Genomic DNA, 27,261 nt, shown 5'->3' on the forward strand with positions numbered 1-27,261 from the left:
AAAAATGGGCTTTGAGTAATCCTTTGCATCTCCATCACCCTGAGTGAGGTGACACACATGCAACCACTGATTTGATTTGTCATAATAAATTAATTTGCATTTTCTCATAATTTTATCTAAATGAGATTATGCAGTATGTATTCTTTTTTTCTGGCTTCTTTCACTTAGAGAAATTATTTAGAAATTTGTCTGTGTTGGGTGTATCAATAGTTCATTCCTTCTTAACAGAGTAGAATTCCATTTAATAAAGAAAAAGTTTCATTTTAATGTTGAGGCTTTCCAGGCAATTATTTCTCTGTAGGATGTACAGAAAAATAAAATCATAAATATAAGTTCTTATGTCTTGTTACATAGGGCATAGAAGTTGGTATTAAATATAAAATTTTGCCTTTCTGGTACTTTACAAGCTAACTTTATCATTTTATACATAACTATTAAAGTGTGCACATATTAAACTGGAAAATAATTTATACACTATACATATGAGCTAACATTAACCTGTCAAGTCTTGTGTTAATTCTAATGTTCTTGGCAGGTTCTTACAGGCAATGCTGAATTAACGGGAACTGGGACTGAGAACATTTGTGCTGATTTGTGTTTCCTGGAGTTTTTCCTTGTACAATCCTTCATAAAAGGTTAATTTTTATATTGTTTGTGGAGAGACATGCATGGAGAGACAGAAATATCAAATTGCTCTAATTTATTATATCATGCTCTTGTTTTGAACCACTTTAGTTTTTTTGGTCCTCGTCTCTAGGGTAGCTGGCCACTTTTCTGCTTCAGTCCCTACTATAGAAATTGGATATGTGTGACTCTGGTCAGCTTCAGGCAAACACATGTTCACACTCAGCACTTTTTGCCTTCTTCCACTTAGGGTTAATGCTTGAAACAAGGTGTCTGGAGCAGAGAGATAAACATAGACAGAGTCGTAACAGTACAGCTTGCAGTAAAATCTCAAATATTGTAAACATTAACATGGGATTAATAGTGACAGGGAAATGTAACAAAAAAAATATGAAATTTATCTTCATAGGCATTTCTTAAAATTACTGTCATGGCAATTATGAAATATATTACAGTAGGTTCAAAACTTCTACCCAAGAGGTGAAATACTCTTTTGAGTTTGCGAAGTTTGGATTTTGTTGTTGTCATCTTTGTTAATTTGTTTCTTTTCTCAGATGACTTAACAGGATGCCAGATTTAGGAAATTGGTTGTATTTTACACATTAATGATGAAGAAATCCTATAAACTCAGAAATTTTTATTATTTTATTGCTTTTACATAGACAGTATAAGAGATTAGATATCCTTAGTTAATCTTAGAGAATTAAATCTACCTGAGTAAAACCAATTGGAAAGGATGTTTTTATCTCGGGCTTTTGGCCTTTGTTCTGCAATAACTGCAGCCATTTAAAGTAAATTGCCCATTAAAGTACCATTCAGGCTTTTGACAAATTGCATCAAACTGTTTTCTTCCTCCGGGGAAACAGAAACCTGAGAATGGTAGTTTTATTTTTCCTGCTTGACATATAGGTTGCCTGAACTAGTGGGCTAAAACGCTTTTAGGTGCTCTGTAAGACAACCCAAAGAGGTTATATATGATCCAGTAGAGCCCAAGTGAAGATATTGAATACTAGCGGCTTATCTTGTGCGATGAAAAATAATTGGTCATGCTCTCATATCATTTATCATTTTGAAAACAGTTCTCACTTTTAAATCATGTTATACAAGAACAGTGTAACAAATGATAAAGCCAATTTTTGACTAGAAAGTTATTGAACCGTATGGCTGGCAATGTACAAATTCAAAACACTGTTGTCGTTAGCAGTTACTTTCTTATTTTTTAGTTGATGAAAGTTCAAGTTGCTATGATAATTGAGTAAAAATAAACCTAATTTTGATAAAAATATTCCTTCATAAACTAAATTAGCTATAGTCAAAGATTCAAAGATAACTACACAGCTGTGGTTTAGATGTTAAATAGAACAAAACATTTTACCGTTTTTTAAACTTGGACTATTTTAGCTATGTAAATACAGTGTCTAAAAATATCTATAATATTTTACCTTCACAGTACCAGTACATAATAAGAAAAATAAACATTGCCTGTGTTTCTAGAACAAAGATCTTCATTTTAGCTCTGATTATTGGTGTATTGTGGTCATGTAATTTATTAGTAGTAAAAAACACTTCATGTTGTCAACTAAAAATTCTAACTCACAAATGTGAAAAGATTGGCATTATAATAAAGATAACTAAAAAGTTTCTTAAATGCTTTGATTTTAGACATCATTTTATGATCTACGACAATTTGTATTAAGTATAAATTTTATCTCATACTACTAGATCAGTAGTGTGGGAAGTTCTACTGTCACTTTCCTCGGCTCTCACAGCTTTGACAGTTTTTGACGATAACATGTCTAATATTTTGTAGACTATCCTTGAATGTGGGTGTGTCTGATGTTTCCTATTGATTAGATTCCAGTTATGCACATTTGGAAGGAATACTGCAGAACTGAAGCTATGTTCCTATCAGGAAGCATGTGACATTGCTTTGTCTCATTTGTAATGTTAACTCTATGTATTTAAGGTCCTGTCTGCCAGACTTCTCCATTGTAAAGTTACTCATTTCACTTTTGTAATGAATAAGAATTTTTTGGAGAGATACCTTGAGACTGTCCAAACATCCCATTCTTTACTATACTTTTGATCTATTCATTTATTGTTTGGATCAGTAAATTTATTTATTTTGATGCCCAAATTATCTCACTTTTGACCAAAGGGAAATGCTTCAATCTGGCTTCTCTGTACTTTTGACATGTTCCCATCATTCTTTAAGGGCTTTTTTCCAGGCCTATTTTCTACTTTCCCTGCCCCGGTCAGTGATTTCTCCAAGGAGACCCAATTGATTTTAGTAAAGTATAATACTGAGAAACCAGGATCTGGTAACTAGGCACACTCACTTCTATTGGGCCATTTGAGCATGGGCATGTGCGTACTTATAGCACATGTATGTGTTTAATGCAAATTATTTTTAACCTTTCAGTAGTATATAGTTGACAGCACTAAGGAATTTATGTATATGTGCATGCATGCATTTATAAACTTTCAAAGAGTAAAAATAGATCAATACTGGCTGAAGGGAAGGACATATTTTAGAGCGGTTGTTTTTAAGTTTGGCTCCACATTTTATTCACCTAGGGAGCTTTCCATTGCTAATGTATGAGTCCATCCCCAGAGATCCCTATTTAATTGGTCTGGAGTGTGACCTGAACATTAAGATGTTTTGAAATCTTCCCAAGTGATTCTAATGTGCAGTCAAGGTTGAGAGTTTGAGAACCACTTTTTTAGAATAAGATAAATATCTTTCTACACACAATTCCAGTCACACACCACCATTCCATGTATGTTAACGGAGTCTCCTGGGATGAGTGAAATTTAGCCAGGACCTCTAATCCCTGGTTCAAGTAGACAGTTTCCAATTCAAAAAGTTTCCAAGGGATGTAGGTATAAAAGACATTTTTAGAAAATGAATTCTTTTACATTAGTTAGCTAGATTAGAGAATTTATCTGTTTATGGTCTCTTTTCACCCTATTGGCTTAAGTGGAGTCTAGAAGCAAATCAGAGCCCAAGACTCCTTTCCCCGAGGCTTTGTGGACATTATCGCCCTCGCCATGAAGGAGGCATGGAAAAATCAACTTAGTAAGGGTTCTTTTTTCTCAAAGGCTTAGCAGAGCTGACTTTTACCACATTGCCCCCCCCCCGCCCCCTTTTCCTAGGTTCTATGTACAACCATCCTTGTGATAAGATATAGCCCGGTTTCCCAATTTTATGTACTTCCGCATTTCATGTACTGGAAACAATAATAACTACAAGGCAAAGCGGATCCTTCATCCTCACACCAGCTAGTTTAAGAAACACAACTGTTACTAGCAACAGGCTGCGCTTGCCCTCTCACACTAAACGAATGACCTGAAAGTCCAAAAGTTAGTGCAAGGATTAGAAGATTTATTCAGATAATTGGCATCTGGGGGATGACCAGGCTAAAATCATCCTGCCTTCTGCTGCCTATTCTGGGGTTTATAAAGGGGAAGAGGCATGAAGGTGACGTAAGGGTTTTATCCTGCAGGCAAAGGGGGAGGCTGGTCATGGGATCAGCAGAGGGTCTGAGACAGATATCAGGGCCCTATGATGGACTAGGTGCTTTGGTGTCACAGAGTCTGCAGCTGATGGACTGGTCATCTTCAAATCCTTGATGTTATGTTATTTCAGGGTCAGAGTCCTTACCTCCTAGGGAGAGCTCAAAGACAATAACCTCAGTCAAGCATCTCTGAAGCATAAAAATAGCTGAATTGTACCTCTAACTAATGTGGATGTAATTTTCCTTTAAGCGGGGAAGGTGAGTTAATAATCAGCTAGAGTGTTTGGACTTTCACTTGGAATTCCTTTGTTTGCAGTTGATTAGGAAAGTTAAAAAAAAAACAAGAAAACTTAGTTTCTATTCTTAATTGTAGGTGTGCAACATCCAAAGTTAAATCAGCATAAGAGGGTGTGATGGGAAATAAACAGAAATAAACTTTAAAGAAGGATCCTTTGGGGGCATGATTTCATCTCCAGGCAGTTTCAGCCATACAGTCAGCTTCTCAATTCCTCTGCTAACCTCAAGGAACTGATCATTATCAGTTCCTAAATTAATGGCTAACTGAAATATTCTGCTTGGTCTTAGTGACCTCAAAGACGGCTATTTTCTGGCTAAGGTTCCTTTCACAACTGGTCAGAATAGATTAATGGGGGTCAGTAAGTCATCGTGGTAAAGCCTGCTAACCTAGCAGTCTTCTGAAATATGCCATAATGCCCTCAGCAATGACATCTTCATAATTAGTTTCCTAAGTTTATTGAGTCTCATGAACTTTTGTTAGCTCTGCTATCTATTTCTCACTTGCTCCTTTTGCAGCTGCTAATATAGAAAATATTAAAATCAGCAAGTTTCTGATTGTGAGCAAGCTAAAAGAGCCTTTTGAATAATTTTTCCACCTACCTAGCAAATTTCTTCTGTAACAATTGGATGCTATTTGGGGTTCCACACTAGGAGGAAGAAGCACAAGAAAAGTTACAGTTATTTTGAGCATAAATATTCTCTGTACATATATTTGTAACTGTTATTTTCTTTCTTTTTGACATTTATGATTGATCCTTGGTATGTGGCCCCTTGTGTATTGCTCTGATGAACCTAAAAAAAGAAATTTACAAGAGTTATGTAGAGCTTCTCTTTAATTACAATTCTACTTCCTTCCTTACTTGAGTATCAGTCTTCAGAGAAGTAGCATAACAAAAGAGTGAATATAAATACATGCAAAAATGTCTGTGAGACAGTAACTACATTAAATTTGTGAAAGCTCATTTAAAGTAATTTTCTACTGAAAAATTTAATCAAATTTATTAATCATATCTCTCTGCTTACTAATGTTAAGTAAAATATTTAAAGGTAGCAATCAATAACAGGCAAAAGCTTCTTAAGAATAAATGAAAGGAAGTAATAAAGACTCACTAAGCTGAAGTGCCTCCTATCAACAGAAGCTGATAAAATATTAAAAGATTTGTCTTGTGTAATGTCTCTGGAGAGCCATTTTGCTGATATACTAGACCATGATTGACAACTTTGAGACCTTACTGGAAGCCACAAAAGTATATCTATAATATTATGCTCAGTTGCATAGGTCTTTCTTCCTAAATGGGGCTAGAAATAACATATCACCAAGTGAACGGCTTTTAAGAAATTGAGCATTTTTCTCATTTCTAACTGATGTTTAATTTGCTTAGAATTAAACATTATGTGGAATGTGAAAAACAAAAACAAAAACAAAGTACTGTACCTGAGGACATGGGAAATAGTTTTGGAGGAGTTAACAAATTAATGGAGAAAATTTTATGGTTGGGAGAAATTTTCATGTCAGAATAAACAATTAGTTATATTTACTGACAGATTTCATATGCTTGGTACTGAGCTAAGTGATTTATGTGCATTTTCTTTATTAAGCCTCACAAAAACACTGTGGCACAGGTAAGGATACTTTCATTTTTCTTGAGATAAGGAACTGAAACCCTGAAGAGGTTTCATTAAGGCACTTGACCAAGATCATAGTAAATGATGGCTTAACTTGAATTTGAACCCAGATCAACCTATCTTCAAAAAGCATGATGAACTGAAATTGACTATGAAGCTGGTGACACCCTTAGGCATCATTCACAAGTGACTGTGATAACCTTTAAGCAGAAAGTATTGGATAGAGGGAGAACTTAGTAGGAAAGACCAGAAAACACAGGGCAGTGTCATTTATTTTCCTTCCTTTCTTGGAGAACTTGATCTTATGGGATAGATAAAAGTAGATAGAGGCCTACAGATACTTTGAGATTTATGTATAAGCCATATGACTTCAGTGACCAAGACACACTGAGTTTGGGGGTTGAACATGTTTCTTGTTTATCCTGGCATTATAGCATGGTTTGTCAGTGCATTGGGAACTAAAGTATAGTGTGTTGACCTGAGACTGTTAGAGCTTTGAGTCTCAAAGCTGGGCAAGAAGCTGGTCACCCCTTCACAGAATGTAGGAGGAGTGATGGCAGCAAAGTGGTCCTTCATATCCTTAAGTTCCTCAACCATGGATTCAACCAAGTGCAGAAAAAAAATACTTTTAGAAAAACAATAAAAAATAACAATCAAACAATAAAAATTAACACAAATAAAAATACAGTATAACAACTGCTTATGTAGTATTTATATTTTATTAGGTATTAAAAGTAATCTATAGATGATTAAAAATACACAGGAGGATGTGCATAGCTTATATGCAAATACTACATCATTTTGTACTAGAGACTTGAGTATCTACGGATTTCGTTATGCTTGGTGGGTTCTGGAACCAATCCCCTTCAGAAAATAAGGGAAACTGTACCTCCTTTTACTTATTTTCAGGAAATAGGGTTGGAAAATTAGCTCAGTTGGTTAGAGCACAGCCTTGTAACATCAAAGTCATGGGGTTTGGTTCCCAGCTCTGCCTGGCTGCTCCCCCAAAAAAGAGAAATCAATAATTCTCAAGAAATAGACATTATGTAGAATCTGGAGTATGAAAAACTGAAACAAAAGCAGAACACTATACCTAAGCACATGTGAGACAGTTTTCGGGAAATCAAGAAACCCCTGGAAATTTTATAGGTGGGGGGACTGGCTTCTATTTTAGAAGGTAGTAAATAAAAAACAACCAATCTCTAAGTATAGGCATAAAGACAACTTTATGTCATAACTATGTGTAATATAGTTGCTGCCTCAGCATCCATTTTTGGCCTGACGTAAGTTGTTTACAACCCAGCCATGCCCCACCTTTGGCCTCATTAAAATTTCTCCTTCTCACATGGTTGACTGGGATATAGCCATCTTGTTCCTCATCTCACTGACCCAGACCCAACACACTCTGCAGCCACTGACCGCAATAAAGCCTGATGGTCCGCACCAGAGCCGGGTGAATAAATTGCTCCTTCGTGTGTTTTCTTTAAACTAGCCTATTCACAATCCCCTGAGGGAAAGCCTAAGAAATAACTGCCATGGAACTTAATAAAGATATAGTCCCACAGGTTCTTGCTCTCTCTCTCACTCCCCATCCACTGGTTGAGTACCCTGTTGTCTCCAGATTTCCCATTGGTCTCTTGTGGGCACCCTTAACCTCTCTGGGACCTGTGAGTAATAAGCTTCTTTTGTTTCACATATTTTGGTTTCAATTTTTCATTGTGTCTAACCTCACACACAAATACTTAGTGTTCTTCTCAATATTCTTTGATGTTTTTAACAAATTATAACAGATAACATCATGTAATTGACACTGTGCCTCCTGATTTGATGCAATATGGAGTATTCTGCATCACTGATGAAGTATTCACAGAAAAAAAATCCTGAATCAAAGCAAGTAATATAGGACATAGACGAATGCATTAAACAATACTGTGAGCAAACAACAGGAAAAATAGTGAATTGCAGTCTTCAAAAAGATAACAGCTTTCCAAAAAAAAAAAAAAAATAGGATGTGTGCATGTGTGCTGCAGGGGCTGTTCTCAGAGAAAGAACAGGATACAATGGCAAATTCAGTCCTTGAAAGTCGATTCCATCTTGCTTTGAAAAAAACATTTAAGATGGAAATTTTTGGAACAGTAAGAAAATTTTGAATATGAACTTAATTATAACAGATATTATGACTAAAGTTAATATTTTTGATGTGGTCTTTTAATGTAATATTCTTATTTATAGGAAAAGTGTGTTAAATTATTTAGAGCTATTTTGATATCTGAAATTTACTTTCAAATGCATCAAAATAAAAGGAAATATTTTAAAATATTAATATTTTAATATTAAGGTTATACATATTTAAGTAAATATTATATATATTTTTAAAAATTTGTATTTAAAATATTTTATAATAAAAAATTAGATAAAAAAGGGTAATTTCATCAAACTTACCACTTGGTCTGAACCTAGTTAAGTATCTGCTAAATAAATGGTAGCTTCTATCACAAGACCATCACTCTTCCTCAGAAAAAAAGGATTGTATTTTACTTGTCATTTTTATATCCATTTATTGGCACATAGTAGTAAATTAACAATTGATAATTGGCTTGTAGTAGCTATGCCTATTGTTTTAATAAAAAATTAAAACATATGTAAAATTAGGTTTTAATTTTCTCCTTTCTAACTACAATAATTGTGAATATGGCTGTTTCACCTTTCAGTTCTATGTGGATTTTGATTTTTGAATTTTAAAGTTCTTTTACTGGGTTCATACACATTTAAGGTTGTTATGTCTTTCTGTTGAATTGATCCTTTCATCATTATGACAAGTCCATATTTATCCCTGGTAATATTTCCTTTCTGAAATCTTACTTGTCTTCTATTCCCATATCCATTCCCACTTTCTTGTGATGAGTTTTGGAATGATATGCCTTTTTCCATTCTTTTAATGTATCTGTCTTAATATTCAAAGTAGATTTCTTGTAGACATAATATAATTAGATTTCAGCTTTTTATCCAGTCTGGCAATCTATATCTTTTAATTGGGATTTTTTAGACCATTTATTTATAATGTAAATATTTTGAGGTTTAAATTTACTGTCATGTTATTTGTTTTCTATTTTTCTTATATGTTCCCTGTTTCTATTTTCCTTTGTTTCTGCTTTTGGTTTAGTGGAATAATTTTGTGCCACTATTGGCTTAATAATGTATACATTCTTGTTTTATTTTCTTAGTAATTGCTCTGGGGGTTATTATATACATCTTTAACATATCTAAGTTTATCTTCAAAAAATCTCTGACCACTTAAGAATGTAACATTCTTAGACAATGTATTTCCATTTTACTCCTCATTGTAATTAGTGCTGTTTTGTAACACATTTTACTTTTACATATACTACAATCCCCACATATATTTTTAACATTTTTCATTTACATGTAATTTTTATTTAAAGAAATTTTAAAAAATCGATCGATCATATATTTACCAATGTATTTATTATGTTTTTTGCTTTTCATTTCTTTGTATAAACCTTAGTTTCCATTTATAATCATTTTTCTTCTCCCAAAGAAATTCAATTAACAGTTTTTGTAATGTTACTCTGTTGATAAATAATTCTCTCAGCTTTGTATTTCTGAGACAGTTTTATTTTGCTTTTTTTTTTTTTTTTTTTTTGAGGAGTGAAGACTTTTTTTCTGGATATAAAATTCTATGTTGTCAGTTTCTTCTTCTTTTGTCATTAAGATTATAGCATGATCTTCTAACTTGCATAGTTTCTAATTAGAAATCTGTGTTAATTCTTACCTTTGCTCTTATGTGTATAATAGTTCCTATACACAAGTAATACAATAAATGAAGAGCACCAGAACACAAGGCACTGATTTTTTCTCTCTCTGCTTTGTTACTGTGCCTTCAAATTCAATGATCTTTCCTTTTTTAATGTATAATATAGTGTTAATCTCATCTTAGTGCAATTTTATTTCAGGTATTGTATTTTTCATCTTCAGAATTTCCATTTTATTTTTTATGGTTTCAATTTTTCTGTTTATTATGTTCTTCTTTTTTTCTACCCTTTTGAGCATGTGAAGTATGCTAAAATAACTTTTATTGAAAGCCCGTGTCTGCTCGTATAATCATCTCTGTCATCTCCATCATTTCTAAGTCTGTTTATATTGGTTAATTTTCCTCCAGGTAATAGATTACATTTTTCTGGTTTTGGACATGTATAGTAATTTTTTTTACTGTTTGTTGGGCATTGTGAGTTGCCTTGTATGTGTGGATTTTGTTATCTTTCTATAAGGAATATTTCTCTTTGTTTAAAGAAGCATTTAACCTAGTGTAAATTATTTTGATTTCTTCAAGGCGAGGTTTTTAGCTCTGCTAGGGCTTGTTCAGAGCAGGCTTTCTCTAGGGATAGTTGATCCTTACTACTAAATCTTGACCTTGTCGAGTCTCCAGTGAATGTCCCAAACTGTAGTCTCTATTTCTTCAATCCTAGGTCACCAGGCTTTATTAGGGTCTCTTCTTTATGTTTTTTATGGATCCATAAATCACCTCCAGGCAGAAAGCTATGGTGATTTTATGGTTCACCTTACTTATTTTTCTTGTTTCAGGGATCACAATTATGAACTGCCTCTTTTCCAGTCTCTGAAAACAGTTTTTAAGAATAACTTTACAGTTTTCCAGTTTTTTACTGCAGGAGGTTTTGCCTAGATTGTTATTCCCCCTCTCTCACTTGAAGCATTATTTAGTAAATGTTTATTAAGGAAATATTTCTTGAGCAAAGGCATTTTTACCAAAAAGGGAGACTCTGTTTACATGTATATGAAATTTACCAATTCTAGTCCTATGGAAATGAAAAAGACATAATGGTAAATTAAAATAATGTATTAAATAATAGACCTGTAAGTGTAAAAGGATTTCAAGAAGTCATTTGATCTTGTTGACTGGAGAATTGACACTGGTGAATCAAGAGTAAGTTGCTTAAGAATTAGAATTGCCTTCATATAACACAATATTCCATATGAGCATTTTGTCATCCACATGGTCAAGATATTTTTGCTCCATCTGATCAGAATATTCTTGTTTTTATTCAGTTTACCTTTATTTGGGCTCCATTTTCCTCCTTGTCTCCATTCATAGGGAGAAGAACTGAGGTGACTCTCTCATACATAAAGTAGTGAATGGCAGAAAGACTTTGAGTTGACAATAAAAAGAAACAAGAAAATACCACAATATTTGTTGAAGATGTGGCTTTATAACTCCTAAGTAGCTATATAAGAACATATTCTAGAGCTATAAGAAAAGTTATACAAACTCAGCTATAAAAACGAATGAAATACTGCCATTTGCAACAACGTGGATGGACCTTGAGAGAATTATATTAAGTGAAACGAGTCAGGCACAGAAAGAGAAATACCGCATGTTCACACTTATTGGTGGGAGCTAAAAATTAATATATAAATTCACACACACACACACACACACACACACACACACACACACACACACACAAAATAAAACCGGGGGGGGGAGAAGATATAACAACCACAATTACTTGAAGTTGATACGACAAGCAAACAGAGGGGACATTGTTGCGGGGGAGGGAGGAGAGGGAGGAGGGAGGGAGGTTTTGGTAAGGGGCAACAATAATCAACCACAATGTATGTCGACAAAATAAAAGTTAAAAATAAATAAATAAATAAATAAATAAAAATAAAGAAAAGCTATACAAAAGTTAGAAATGCATTAAGTTTACTGTATAATGGTATACATTCTTCCTTTCAGAGGTTTACAGGTTATTTTCCCATTCTTTTGTATGTGTATGTCTTTAAAACAATGTAAATAAATTAATAATATTAAATCTACCTTAATACAGTTGTGGTTATCATAAATCATCCAGGTAATATCAATATAAAATAATAAATATAGTAATAAATAGTATAATTATAGGTAAAATTACCATAAGGAAATTTCTTCTCAATGTTTCTACCTAATTTTTTTTAATTTGTTCAAGTAATTGTACATTTATATGGTGTTTGGGAATATGTAACATATTTTACACTAAATTATAACTACAATATATGGTGTTGCAAAAAGTTGTTTCTTCAGAATCATCAAAGTCCATGAAAATTAATTTGCATTATTTTTATTATTTGATAGAAATTATTTTATATTTGAATTTAATGCAATATTTACAATTCACATTAGTATTTGCATATTAGTTAAAGCATTCCATTGATCGTTTTATGAATTGTTTTGTATTAAATGTTATATTTTAAAATGTTATGAAGGTACATGCTTAAATACTCAGAAATATTACTTTTTAAGTGCAAACCCAGAATTATCACTATATAAAAAACCATTAAATATATATCACTTACCATTAAATATATATATATATATATAACCATTTTATATATATCACTATATATAAAAACCATTTGGATACATCAGAATAAAAATTGGAAATAAACCTTTTTTTATTGAAATCTTGAGGAGAAACAAATTCACTTAACAAGAATGATGGAAAAGAATATGTCAACGAAAAATAGCAAATAACATTATAAGCAAAATAATTTGACTAGATGAGATGGAAAATGCAGCAATAAAACAAATTTCACAAAGATATAGAAAATTTCTTAAGTAAGTTTACTAAGTCGCAATTTTGGTGAAAGACCAGTCTGTTATTTAGATGCATTTCTATACAATATTTAAGAGCAATGAACACAGAAATCAGCTGTACTCATTGGTTGTGAATATCCTTTACCTGTTTCCTCTAATTCCAGATGATGAAAAATCACAAGTACCACTGAGGATTTATTGTGAATTTAATGACTAAACTAGATCTATATATTTACATTAAAATAGCCCTAACCATGAAGTTATAAATAGTAATCCAAATACATAATTCTGTAACTACCATCGGTTGTATAAACAATCACTCATTCTGTCCTTTATGATGTTTTTTAAATTGTTCCTTTTCCCATTTTGATTCCTTTTCTTACATACTTGGAGACAAAAATCAATTCTTGCTGTCATGTGGTCAAAAATTGAGATAAAAATGCAAAGGCCTCCCCACCTCTTTTTCTAACTTCTTAGTGAGCAAACGACGGGCATAAAGTTGTTAGCAAATTTTCTAAATGTTGCTTCTTTACATGTCTGGTTTTGTGTTGCTCTTTTCCTTTTCTTCATTGTATGTTGTTAAAAGGTCTCTAGTAGAGTTCCCTGTCCAGCAAGGTGTCAGATAAATGCTTGGCTTACTGAATAAATCATTTATATTCAGCTTCCTGGAAGTAAATTCTCAGTCATTTTTCTTACTTATTTTTAAATCTAGAGTTATTTGGTACAATCATATATCATTGTTCATCAAATTGTCTCTTTATGTTAAGAGAGAAATCTGATATGGTGAAATAATTAACAGGTGTTATGCATCATTGCAAGGAAAAGGACATATTCTCTTCAGAATCTGTGCAGGTTTCAATAATAGGTTTTTTGAAAGTCAATAAAAAAGTAATTAGCTTTCCAAATTTTGTAAAAGCAATTTATATAAAGAACTGGAGGCTCTCAGGAACAAGAGAAAAATAAAGAGCAAATCTTTCGGAAAGAGTGTTAATGAACTTCTGATGGTGTCTGTTTCTTTAAAAAAAAAATAGAACACATCTGCTGATAACTCAGTTTGAGAAATAATTTCTTAACAAGAATTTCATATTTTCACTTTCTACATCAACTTTAAATGATAGTTTAGACCTATTTTAGCAAAGTGTGTATGAAACTTCTTTACGATATTGAAATTATTAGGACTCTGCTTGTAAAGCCCATTTTTTAATATCTCGGTTGAGCTTGCTCTTTAAAAAAAAAAGTAGAACAGTTTTAGGTTCACAGCAACATTGAACAGGAAGTACCAAGAGTTCCCATATACCCTCTAAGCTCAACATGGAGTCCCCTCCCACTCTGCACTACCAACATCTTGCACCAGAGTGGTACATTTGTTACAATCAATGAATTCTACATGGACACATTGTTATCACCCAAAGTCCACAGTTTACATTAGAGTTCACTTCTTGGTATTGCCCATTCTTTGAGTTTTGGCACCATTATAGTATAATGTATAATATACTATACATTATAATGTGTAATGTAATAGTATTGTAACAGTGTAGCTTCACTGCCCTAAAAATCCTGCATGCTCCGCATAGTCATCTCTCATTCCCCCGTCCCCTGGCAACCACTGATGTTTTCACTGTGTCCAGTTTTACCTTTTCCAGATGTCATATATTTGGAATCATACAGTATTTACGTTTTCAGATGGGCCTCTTTCACTTACTAACATCCATTTAAGATTCCTCTGAGTCTTGTAATAGCTAAATGGCTATTTTTTTTTTTTTTTTTTAGTGCTGAATAAAATGTAATTGTCTGGGTTTACCACAGTTTATTTATCTATTCATCTATTGAGGAACATCTTTGTTGCTTCCAAGTTTTGACAATTATGAATAAAACTGCTATAACCGTCTATGTGCAAGTTTTTCTATGGACATGAGTTTTCAACTCATTTGAGTAAATACAAAGAAGCAAGATTTCTGGATTGTATAGACTATATTTACTTTTGTAAGAAATGACCAAATTGTCTTCAAAGTGGTTGTGCTATTTTGCATTCCCACCTAAAGTTCATTTTTTAAAATGTAAAAATAAGAAAATATATCCAGAGAGCAAGAGGTAATTCCATGGCATATATAATGTTCTAATAGAGGCACTCCTTGGAGATTCAGGTTCATATATACAATATTCTCACATAGATGTCTTATGCCCACCTTAGAGCAACATGGCCAAATAGAACTCTTGATAAGCCCACACTTCTCCACATAACTAGTTCTCACACATTTCACTGTCTCAGTAAATACACTGTGTACCCAGATTGCTACTTTACTCTCACCATTCACCTTTTGTCCACAAATACAGTTATCTCTTTAAATGGACCAGACCCATTGACTTTTCTTTAGTAATGTTCACTATATTCAATTGTATTTTTCTTCATACTGATATTTTCTGTTTCTTTCATTAATATGTCAGTGTCATGAGGGGAGAAACCTCATCTTATCCATTCATTTTTTTATATCCAATGCCTAATACATAGTGCTTGGAACATGGTAGGCATTCAAAATTTACTTAATAGATAAATCAAAGTAAAGGATCAATGTAATAGACATTGTCGAATGCTCACACAGCATTGGGTGGAATCCCCTCCTCCCCCATTCCTTTCATATTTAACTCTCATTTTGTTCAAATAATCCATTCTCCTTCTCAAGGCCCTATGTTTCATGTAACCATCATAACACTTTCCCTTGGTCAATAATTCTATTTCGAATAGGCATATAACACTTTTCTTCATGATAAGATTTGAGGTTATGTCTAATGATCAGCTTCTAAAAATTATTTCAAAACTCTTACTAATGCACATAAGAATAAACATCCTCTTTATTTCCTATATTTTGTCCTATCCGCATGGTATACTTGGGGCTGGAGAAGCTATTCTGTGGCCATAAAGGAAACTAGCCGAGAAAATGCAGTGAGAATGGCTGAAGGGAACAATAAAAAAAACAAAACAAAACCATGAGTCCTTGAAATATTTAGTAAAAGAAAACTTGAGTTGCTGATGTTGGTATTTTGTTAAGCAGAGTATTGTATCTTCCTCATTTTTAACCAATTGAATTAAAATTCTGGCTATTTCCTGCCTAAAGTATCATAATAAGCAAAAATTTTAGAAGAGATAGAAACAAATATAATCTCAAATATATTTTAAGTTCAGTTGTTATACTTATTAACCTAAATAATTTTTAGTAAATAGTACTGAATCAAATTCTAAAATATTTAATGTTTTCTTGTTTTATAACCTGAATGAATTTCTAGCGCAAGAATGGACTAAGTATTTGATCTATTGGTTTTCTTTGTAATTGTTCTTTTTCTTATCACTTGTCTTTTAAAGTTAAAAAAGTATTCTTCATTTTATTTAAATATTTTTACCCGACTGAGGAGAGATTCTAAGAAAGATACATACAGTCATCTCTTTGTATCATGGAAGATTGGTTCCAGGATACCCCACCCCCACCATGCCAAAATCTGAAGATGTTCAAGTCCCTTATATAAAATGATATAGTATTTGCATATAACCTGAGAATATCCTCCTATATGCTATAAATCATCTCTGGATTACTTATAATACATAATACAATGTAAATGCTATGTAAATAGTTGTTATACTGTATTTTAAAAATTTGTTTTTTTATAGTTGTATTATTATTTTTTATTGTTTTCTTTTTTCCGAATGTTTTTGATCTGCATTCGGTTGAATCTGTGCATTCAGAACCCATGAATATGGAGTGCTGACTGTATATATCTTTTTTAAGGACACCCTTGGGCCTACTTTTAGGGATAATGAAGACCTTTCGAAGTTTGAGGATTTTTCTGTCTTCTGAGTTATTTTGAAGTCTTGGCTTGCAGTTAATGTATGTTCTGAACTGACTGAAGCTTTTCATTTATTGGCACTCCAAAACTATGAGTAACATAGCCTATAGTCAACATGTTGTATCCCTAGAGACTTTGACATTCCCATAATTAATTTCTTCTTAATGTTATTATTATTATTAAATAGCTCCCATGAAAATGACTTATAGTCTAAAACTTTTGTTTCAGCAACTCCAGGAAGAAGTAAAGGAAATATCAAGTGTAGAAAAATTGTTGTGGAAAAGTACTATTGAATGAAAAGAGCAGGATAAAGTAAATTGTGAGTATGAAATATGGAGTGTGTTTATTGAGTAGCAGTTTAAAGTAGGATGATCAGAACAGAACTACTTTGAAGGTGATATTGTTCAGCTTATATCAGATATTTCATTATATTTTAGAACAATTCAATAGTAAGAGTTGACTGATTCATCTTCTAGGCAGATTCACCATGGAAAAATGAGCATTATAATACCTTACATGTGTTTGAAAAGGTTTATTCACATGCACACACACAGGCATATTTCTATCATGTATACAGTATCTTGTGTGGTTGCTATCGTTAGCCCATTTGACATGTGACATGTCGTACTCAGAGAGGGTAAGTGACTTGTATGAAGTTAATTAACTAGTTCTTTTAGCCTTAGGTTTTTTCTTTAAATTATGTTAGTAAACTCACTCGTAAGTTGTCCAGCTCTCATAATGTACTTTTTCTTTTTGGCATATTGGAGGGCCATTGTGAAAATCACATTTTATCACTTCTAGACTTAGTTCAATTTTCTGTAATTACTTTGAATGATGAATTATGATTCTTAATTGGAAGAGCCAAGATGTCATTAGTACTATTAATCTGACTATAGAGATTTATTTTTATATAATCATTAATATCTTTGCCACTTAATGAAATGATTTTTTTCATAAGCTTTAGCATAGATATCCCATTTAATTGGCACTATAGAATGTCAGTACAGGCATAGAAACATAGGTGAGTTTCTTTTGATTAAAAAGACGTGCCCCAAACAGTCTCAAGTGTCAGATTTAATAACAATCTTATATTACTAACTTATTGGCTTATGGACATTATTTAATAGGTTGTCAAAAGTCATTAAAACAAATTGATTAGAAAAATGGAATTCAGTACAGATTATTCATGTAGAAAGTGACATTTAATTCAGAGTAATAAACATTTTTGTCTTATTAAAAGTATTCAGTTATGATTGCTAAGTGTTTAACATGATTTTTTAAGTATATAAAATAGGTAGAAACTGTCTTGAAGATTATAATTATGTAACACCATTTAATTATCGCATTCATTCTGACAACCAGAAAATAATATGTTCTGTTTGTAAATTGTGATGCAAGAAAGAAAAGTTGTGAAATTTATTTTTGACTAACAGTTTGTAAGAGAGCTTTACCTAACTAATCATTTTTTAATATATACTTGGTAATCATGTCATATGTAATACAGCACATAAAATTAAGAATTAAAGTCTGTATCTTATAATGATAAGAAGTATTGGTCAAAATGATTGGTGAGGGCAATGCATTGAGCATGAGATGAAATGTGCATCAAGATGGTGTAAGATGAGACCAGAGAAAGATAAGAATCTGACCCTACGGAGAAGTGAAAAAATGTAAAGTTTTACATTTGCCTTGAAAGCAGAGGAAAGCAACTGAACAGGAGTTTGGCATAATCAGATTTGAATTCCACAAGACCCTTCTCTCTCCAATGCTAAAAATAAACTTAAAAGACAAAAAGGCAGAAAAAGGAGGACCAGGAAGACCAGGGTTAGCACACTGGGGCCAAATCCTATCTGCAGCTTGTTTTTCCTAGGGCCATGAGTTAAGAATTGCTTTCACATCTTTAATTATTTTAAGGAGAATCAAAAGAAGAGTAAAACTTCATGACATATAAAAATTATCTGAAATTCAGAGGAGGGGTCAAGATGGTGGGGTAGTTGGTTCCTGGTTTCACTCTCTCCCACAGAGTGATTAATTTGCAGCTTTTGAGGAGCAGTGACAGAGGACCTCAAATCTGGGCCAGAAGGGACAGGAGCCACTGGCCACGGGACTCCAGTACAGGTTGCTCCCCATTTCACAGAGAGACTTTAGAGCTTTGGGGCCCACGTGCCCTGAGCCTGCCGGCCAGAGAAGGGAAGCGGGGCTGGGGCGGGACTTCCAGTGTAGGCTGTCCCATCTCCGTGAGCGATCTGAGAGGCACAGGTTCCCAAATCCTGAGCCAGACAAGCCCGTGAAGCCTCACAGAGTGGGAATTTCAGCCCAGGCCATCCTAACTCTGTGAGCGGTCTGAGAGGCTCCAGGATCCTAAGCCCCGAATCAGACAAGCTGGTGAATGCAGGCAGGGGGGGACTTCCAGCACAGGCTTTCCATCTCCCTGAGCGACCTGAGAGGCACGTGCTCCCAAGCCCTGAGCCTGACAAGCCAGTGAAGGGAGGTGGGGCGGGACTCTGGCCCAGGCCGTCTGTCTCCGTGAGTGACTTAAGATGCTCTGAACTCTCACACCACCGAACCAGCTGGTGAAGACAGGTGGGGTGGGATTTCCAGTCAAGGCTAGTTTCTGCTGTCCAGAATTAGCAGACCCTTCAGGATCCAAGCCATACATAAGGGTGAAATGAGTGAACCGTGATACCCTGGGCCACAATGACAAAACACCAAAGGAAAAAACCAGAAATATGAAAAATCAAGAAAGTACATTGCCACCAAAGGAAATTAATAACTTACAAGTGCTTGGGCCGAACCCGTGGCTCACTTGGGAGAGTGCAGCACTGGGAGCTCAGCGGCTGCAGGTTCGGATTCTATACAGGGATGGCCGGTGCGCTCACTGGCTGAGCATGGTGTGGGCGACACCAAGCCAAGGGTTATGATCCCCTTACCGGTCACAAGAAAAAATAAAATAAATAAAAAATAACTTACAAGTGCTAGATCTTATAGAACCAGAAGTCTTTGAAATTACAGACAAGGGATTTAGAGTAACTATTCTAAGGAAATTAAATGAAATACAAGAAAACTCAGTGAAACAACACAATGAAATGAGGAAAAACATACAGGATCTAACAGAAGAAATGTACAAAGAAATCAATGCCTTGAAAAAGAATGTAGCTGAGCTTGTGGAGCTGAAGGATTCATTCAACGAAATAAAAAATACAACAGAGAGTTTAACCAGCAGACTTGAAAAAGCAGAAGAGAAAATATCTGACCTCAAAGACAGGCTGCTTGAATTATCACAGGCAGACCAGAAAAAAGAAAAAGGGATCAAAAAAATTGAAGAAAATTTAAGAGAGACAACTGACAAGCTTAAGTGCTCAAATATCCAAATCATGGGTACTCCAGAAGGGGAGGAAAAGGAAATGGCATTGAAAACACACTCAATGAGATAATAGCAGAAAAATTCCCAGGTATAGGGAAAGTCACAGATCCCCAGATTCAAGAAGCACAAAGATCACCAAACACATTCAACCCAAAAAGGTCTTCTCCAAGACATGTGATAATCAAACTGACAAAAATCAAAGACAAAAAGAGAATCTTAAAAGCTGCAAGAGAGAAGCAGTAAGTCACTTATAAGGGAGCCCCAATCAGAATAACATCAGACTTTTCATCAGAAACTCTACAAGCCAAAAAAGAATGGGATGATATATTCAAAACACTAAAGGACAAAAATTGGCACCCAAGAATACTTTACCCAGCAAAGCTATCCTTCCAAAATGAAAGACAAATACTGTATTTATCAGACAAACAAAAACTGCAGGAGTTCACTACCACATGACCAGCCCTACAAAAAATTCTCAAGAAGTATTGGGTTTGATACCACAGAAACAGCCATCACTACCATGAATATGCAAGAAAGAACAATACCTACCAGCAAAACAAAAATACTGACAAAAAAGAGAAAAAATAGTTTATCTATCACCCCAAGAAACCAACAAATACAGAAGACAAACAGAAAATTAGAAAGAAAGGAACAAAAGATACTTAAAACATCTAAAGAAAAATCAGTATAATGCTAGGAGTAAATCAACACCTTTCGATAATAACTCTGAATGTAAAGGGACTAAATGTCCCATTCAAAAGACACAGACTGACTGACTGGATTAAAAAGATGGACCCAACACTATGCTGTCTTCAAGAGACTCATTTGACCTGTGAAGACACACATAGACTAAGAGTGAAAGAATGGAAAAAGATATATCAAGCAAGTAGAAATGAAAAACAAGCTGGAATAGCTATTCTTATATCAGATAAAATAGACTTTAAAGCAAAAACCATTAAAAGAGATAAAGATGTTTAATATGATAAAAGGATCTATCCATCAAGAAGACATAGCAATCATAAATATATACATACCTAATGTCAGAGCAGCCAGATTTACAAAGCAAACACTATTAGATCTAAAAAAAGAAATAGGCACTAACACCATAAGAGTGGTGGACGTGAACAACCCACTCTCATCATTGGACAGATCATCTAGGCAAAAAATCAAGAAAAACACAAGGTCTAAACAGTAGTTTAGAACAATTGGATTTGGCAGATATCTACAGAACATTCCACCCACCAACCTCAGAATATTCATTCTTGTCATCAGCACATGGAACATTGTCCAGGATAGACCACATGTTAGGTCACAGAGCAAGTCTTAACAAATTCAAAAAGATTGGAATTATTCCATGCATTTTTCCTGATCACAATGGATTAAAATTAGAAATCCATAGTAAACGAAACTCTGAAAACTATACAAACTCATGGAAATTAAACAATATTCTACTTAATGACATGTGGGTCCAATAAGAAATAAAACAAGGAATCAAAAAATTTCTTGAAACTATTGAAAATAATGACACATCATTCCAAAACCTGTGCGATACTGCAAAAGCAGTTTTAAGGGGGAAATTTATTGAATTAAGTGCTTACTTCAGAAGAATGGAAAAATGGCAAATAAATAACCTAACACTTCACCTTAAAGATCAAAGAAAACAACAATCCAGACCTAAAGTTAGTAGATGGAAAGAAATAATTAAGATCAGAGCAGAACTAGATGCAATAGAAACACGAAAAACAATACTAAAGATTAATGAAACAAAAAGTTGGTTCTTTGAAAAGATTAATAAAATCAACAAACCTTTAGCAAGACTAAGAGAAGGGAGAAGACCAAAATAACAAAAATTAGAAATGAAAAAGGTGATATTACAACTGACACTTCAGAAATACAAGGAATCATTAGAGACTACTATAAACATCTATATGCCAACAAATTTGAAAATCTGGAGGAAATGGAAAAATTTCTGGATACATACAAATTACCAAAACTGAGCCAAGAAGATATAGAAAATCTGAACAGACCAATAACAATAAAAGAGATTGAAGCTGTTATCAGAAGGCTCCCAACAAAGAAAAGCCCAGGACTGGATGGGTTCACAGCAGACTTCTGCCAAATCTTCAAAGAAGAACTGATACCAATTCTCTACAAACTGTTCCAAAAGATTGAAACAGAGGCCATTCTCCCAAACTCATTCTAGGAGGCAAATATCACCCTGATACCAAAACCAGACAAAGATGCATTAAAAAATAGAAAACTACAGGCCAATATCCTTGATGAATATAGATGCAAAAATCCTCAATAAAATACTAGCTAACAGAATACAGCAACACACACAGAAAATTATACACCATGATCAAGTGGGATTCATCCAGGAATGCAAGGCTGGTTCAACATATGCAAATCAATAAATGTAATAAACCACATTAATAAAAGCAAAGACAAACACGACATGATCATCTCTATAGACACTGAAAAAGCATTTGACAAAATTCAACATCCTTTCATGATAAAGACTCTCTACAAGTTAGGCATAGATGGAAAGTATCTCAACATAATTAAAGCCATATATGATAAGCCCACTGCCAATATCATCCTGAACGGGGAAAAGCTGAAAGCTTTTCCCTTAAAAACAGGAACTAGACAAGGATGCCCACTCTCACCACTCCTATTCAACATAGTGTTGGCAGTAGTAGCCAGAGCAATCAGAGAAGAGAAGGAAATAAAGGGCAAACAGATTGGAAAGGATGAAGTCAAGGTTTCCCTGTTTGCAGATGATATGATACTATATATTGAACAGCCTAAAGCTTCTATTTAAAAAACTCCTAGAGGGGCCGAGCCGGTGGTGCACTGGGGACAGTGCGGCGCTGGGAGCGCGGCGACGCTCCCGCCGCGGGTTCGGATCCTATATAGGAATGGCTGGTGCGAGCGCCGGTCACGAAAAATACAAAAATAAATAAATAAATAAATAAATAAATAAAATAAAAAACTCCTAGAGTTGATAAATGATGTCAGCAAAGTTGCAGGGTGCAATAATCAGTAGCATTTCTATACTCCACCAGTGAACATGCAGAAAAAGAAATCAAGAAAGCAAGCCCATTTACAATACCCACCAAAAAAATAAAATATTTAGGATTAAGCTGACCAAGGATGTGAAAAATCTCTACAAAGAGAACTGCAAACCACTGTTGAGAGAAATTAAAGAGCACATAAGAAGATGGAAAGATATCGCATGCTCTTGGATTGGAGGAATTAACATTGTGAAAGTGTCCATATTATCCAAAGTGATCTACAGATTCAATGCAATTCTCATCAAAATTCCAATGACATTTTTCTCTGAGATAGAAAAAGCTATCCAGACAGTTATATGGAACAACAAAAGACCACACATAGCCAAAGCAATCCTGAGCAAAAAATATAAATCTGGTGGCATAACACTACCTGACTTTAAACTATATTATAAAGCTATAATAACCAAAAACAGCATGGTACTGGCATAAAAACAGACACACAGATCAATGGAACAGAATAGAGAACCCAGAAATTAACCCATATGCCTACAGCCATCTGATCTTTGACAAAGGCATCAAGTCTACATACTGGGGAAGAAACTGCATTTTCAACAAATGGTGCTGGGAAAACTGGATAATCATATGTAGGAGAATGAAACTAGACCTGTATCTTTCACCATATGCCAAAATCAACTCAAAATGGATTAAAGTATTAAATATACACCCCCAAACAATAAAACTCCTTAAAGAAAACATAGGGGAAACACTCCAGGAAATAGGAGTGGGTACAGAATTCATGAATAGGACCCAAAAAGCACAGGCAACTAAAGGTAAAATTAACAAATGGGATTATGTCAAACTAAAAAGCTCTGCACAGCAAAAGAAACAATCAACAGAGTAAAGAAACAACCAACAGAGTGGGAGAAAGTATTTGCTAAATATACATCTGATAAAGAATTCATATCCAGAATATACAAGGAACTCAAACAACTTTACAACAAAAATCAAATAACCCAATTAAAAAATGGGAAAAGGAGCTGAGCAGATATTTCTCAAAGGAAAATATACATATGGCCAACAGACACATGAAAAAGTGCTCAATATCACTCAGGATCTGGGAAATGTGAATCAAAACCACACTGAGATACCATCTCACTACAATTAGGATGGCTAACATCCAAAAGACTGAGAACGATAAGTGCTGGAGAGGTTGTAGAGAAAAAGGAACTCTTATCCACTGTTGCTGGGGCTGCAAAATGGTGCAGCCTTTATGGAAAATGATATGGACGTTCCTCAAACAATTACAGATAGATTTACCATATGACCCAGCTATTCCACTGCTGGGAATATACCCAGAAGAATGGAAATCATCATGCTGAAGGGATACCTGTACTCCAATGTTTATTGCAGCTCTATGTACAATAGCCAAGAGCTGGAACCAGCTTAAAAGTCCATCATCTAATGAGTGGATAAGGAAACTGTGATACATCTACATAATGGAATACTACTCTGCTATAAAAAAGAATGAAATACTACCATTCGCAACAACATGGATGGACTTAGAGAAAATTATATTAAGTGAAACAAGTCAGGCACAGAAAGAGAAATACCACATGTTCTCACTTATTAGTGGGAGCTAAAAATTAATTAATAAATAAACACACAAGCAAGTAAAAGGTGGGGGGAAGAAGAGAGAATAACTACAAAAATTCCTTGAGCTATTTAAGCCAAGTGCACAGATACGATGGTGGGGCGGGGCAGGGGTGGAGAAGAACGGGAAAGGGGCATGAAAATCAAGTACAATGTATTTTGAGAAGTAAAATTAAATTAAATTAAATTTTAAAAATTATCTGAAATTCAAATTTCAGTGTTCATAAATAAAGTTTTATTGGAACACAGCCATGCTCATTTATTTACATATTGTCTATCTTCCACACTTAGTTCAATTTTCTGTAATTACTTTGAATAAAGAATTATGATTCTTAATTGGAATAGTCAAGATGTCCTTATTACTTTCACTATAGAGGTCTTATCTATGACTGCTGTAATCACTACAACCTCAGTATAAGTAGCAGCAACAGAGAGCACAAACCTCCCAAACCTAAAATATTTACTTTACAGAAAAAATTTGCTGACTCCTGACTTCAGCTATTGCAGTGGTCCTGGCAAAAACTGATGGTACCTGTGAAGGCTAATTCTAGGTGTTAACTTGATTAGATTAAGGAATGCCAAGAAACCCGGTAAAGCTATCTTTTTAGGTGTGTCCATGAGAGTGTTTCCAGCAGAGATTAGTATGACAGCCTGAGCAGACTGGGTGGGAAAGCCCCGCCCTCAATGTTGTCAGGAACCATCCAATCCATTAGGGGCCCAGAGAGAACAAAAAACAGAGAAAAAGATGAATCTCTCTCTCTATCTGTTGGAGCTGGAATAAACTCTTCTCTCCTGTCTGTGGACATCAGTGCTTGAACCTCTTCAGCTTTTGGGTTGGGGACTTATACCAAGAACACCGTTTTCTTCCCTGGTTTTGAAGTCTTTGGCCTTGAACTGAGTCACGCTATTGGCATCCAGCTTGTAGATGGCCTATTTTAGGACTTTTCTTCACAATCACATGAGCTAATTCTCCTAATAAATCCCCTTACATATATTTATAACATATCCTTTCCATTCTGCCTCTCTGCAGAACCCTGACTAAGACAGCAGCCTACACTATAACAAAGACAAAAAGAATGAGATGAGTCAGGAGGTATAATCATACCTCCATTTTATACTGCATTCGTTACAGAGATAAAGAAAAGTGTAAATTCCTGAATTGCATGTATATATTGATAGTACTCACTGTGTTAGTTAATATTGGAAGAGGATCACACTGGGGAGGAAGAGAAGGAATAAGGGACCCAATTTTGTACATGTTGAGTTTCAGGTAACTTTGAGATTTACAAGTAGAAATGTCAAGTAAGCTGTTGAGTATATACAGGGCTCAGAGAAATGATCCAGGCTGAAGGTATAAAAATATGAAATAATCAGTGGGCCCATATATAGCAATTAAACTCATTAGTGTGGATGAGGTGGCCCAGGGTAAGCATACCAAATGATGTCAGAAGAGGTCATAGCACTAAATCTTAAAGAATTGTATAGAGTTCAGATGTGTTGTCCCCACCAAAACTCATGTGGAAATCTGATCCTCAAGGTGGCAGTGCTGGAAAGCTGTATGAATCATGGAGGCGGATCCCTCGTGAATGGATTAATGCTCTCTCTGGGGGGTGGGGGTCCTGAGTGAGACCTTGCTTTATTATTTCCAGCCAGAGCTGGTTGTTTAAAAGACCCTGGCACCTTCTCTCTCTCTTACGTCCTCTTGCCATGTGATCTGCTTGTACCCGCCAGCTGCCTGCCACTTTCTGCCATGAGTAGAAGCAGCCTGAGGCCCGTGCCAGATGCAGCTGTCCCAGAATCGTGAGCCAGATAAACCTCTGTTCTTCATAAATTACTTGGTCTCAGGTATTTCTGTTATAGCAACACAAAAGAGACTAATACAAATTGCCACACTTCCTCAGGAAAAATATGATGGGTCTGTGAAGAAGATGAAAAAACGTGGGTCAGGAGAGGAAAGAAGAAAACCAGGAGACTATGTTATTGTGGAAAACAAATAAAGAATTTCAAGAATAAAGGAGTATTCAACCATATACATGCTGCCAAGAACTAAGATGACTAGCCAAATCATATATACAGCCAGCTTTAGCCATGTTTTTTTTAGTATATACATTTTCATTTCTATGTTACCTAAAATAAATATTCATAACAGTACCAAATAAAAAGTCAATTAAGAAAAAAACCTGATTGCTTTTTTTAAAACCTAATAGCTTTGAACCACACAAATATTTAAAACTTCTGACAATTAAAAAGTAACAAATTAAAGAAAAATTAAGAAATTGAGAAAAATTCTGACAACACACAGGATTAAGATTTATTAAACAATATAATTAAAAATCAATAAGAAAATGCTGACCACTGGCAATAGAAAAATGGGGCAAAAAACCTTAATAGGCAGTTCAGAAAAATAGCAATGGTATTCTGAGTGGTAGACTTGAAAATAAAAACTCAGTAAATTAACAGTGCAAGGGTATAGTGGATTGAATTGTGTCCCCCCAAAGTTTAATGTGTTGGAGGCTTGGTCCCCACTATGACAGTGATAAGAGGGTTGGAAATCTTATTACAATAATTGAAAGGTGGGGCCTTGAAGAGATGATTAAGTTGATGGTTTAATGGTGGTTGTGGGCATGGTTCTGAGGGCTTTAAAAGGAGAAGGCATGAGGAGCTACCTCTCTCTCTCTATCTGCTCTGCCATTTTTTGCCATGTGAGACCCCTGCGTT

The sequence above is a fragment of the Cynocephalus volans genome, chromosome 1, assembly GCF_027409185.1.
Source record: "Cynocephalus volans isolate mCynVol1 chromosome 1, mCynVol1.pri, whole genome shotgun sequence".
In the NCBI taxonomy this organism is placed as follows: domain Eukaryota; kingdom Metazoa; phylum Chordata; class Mammalia; order Dermoptera; family Cynocephalidae; genus Cynocephalus; species Cynocephalus volans.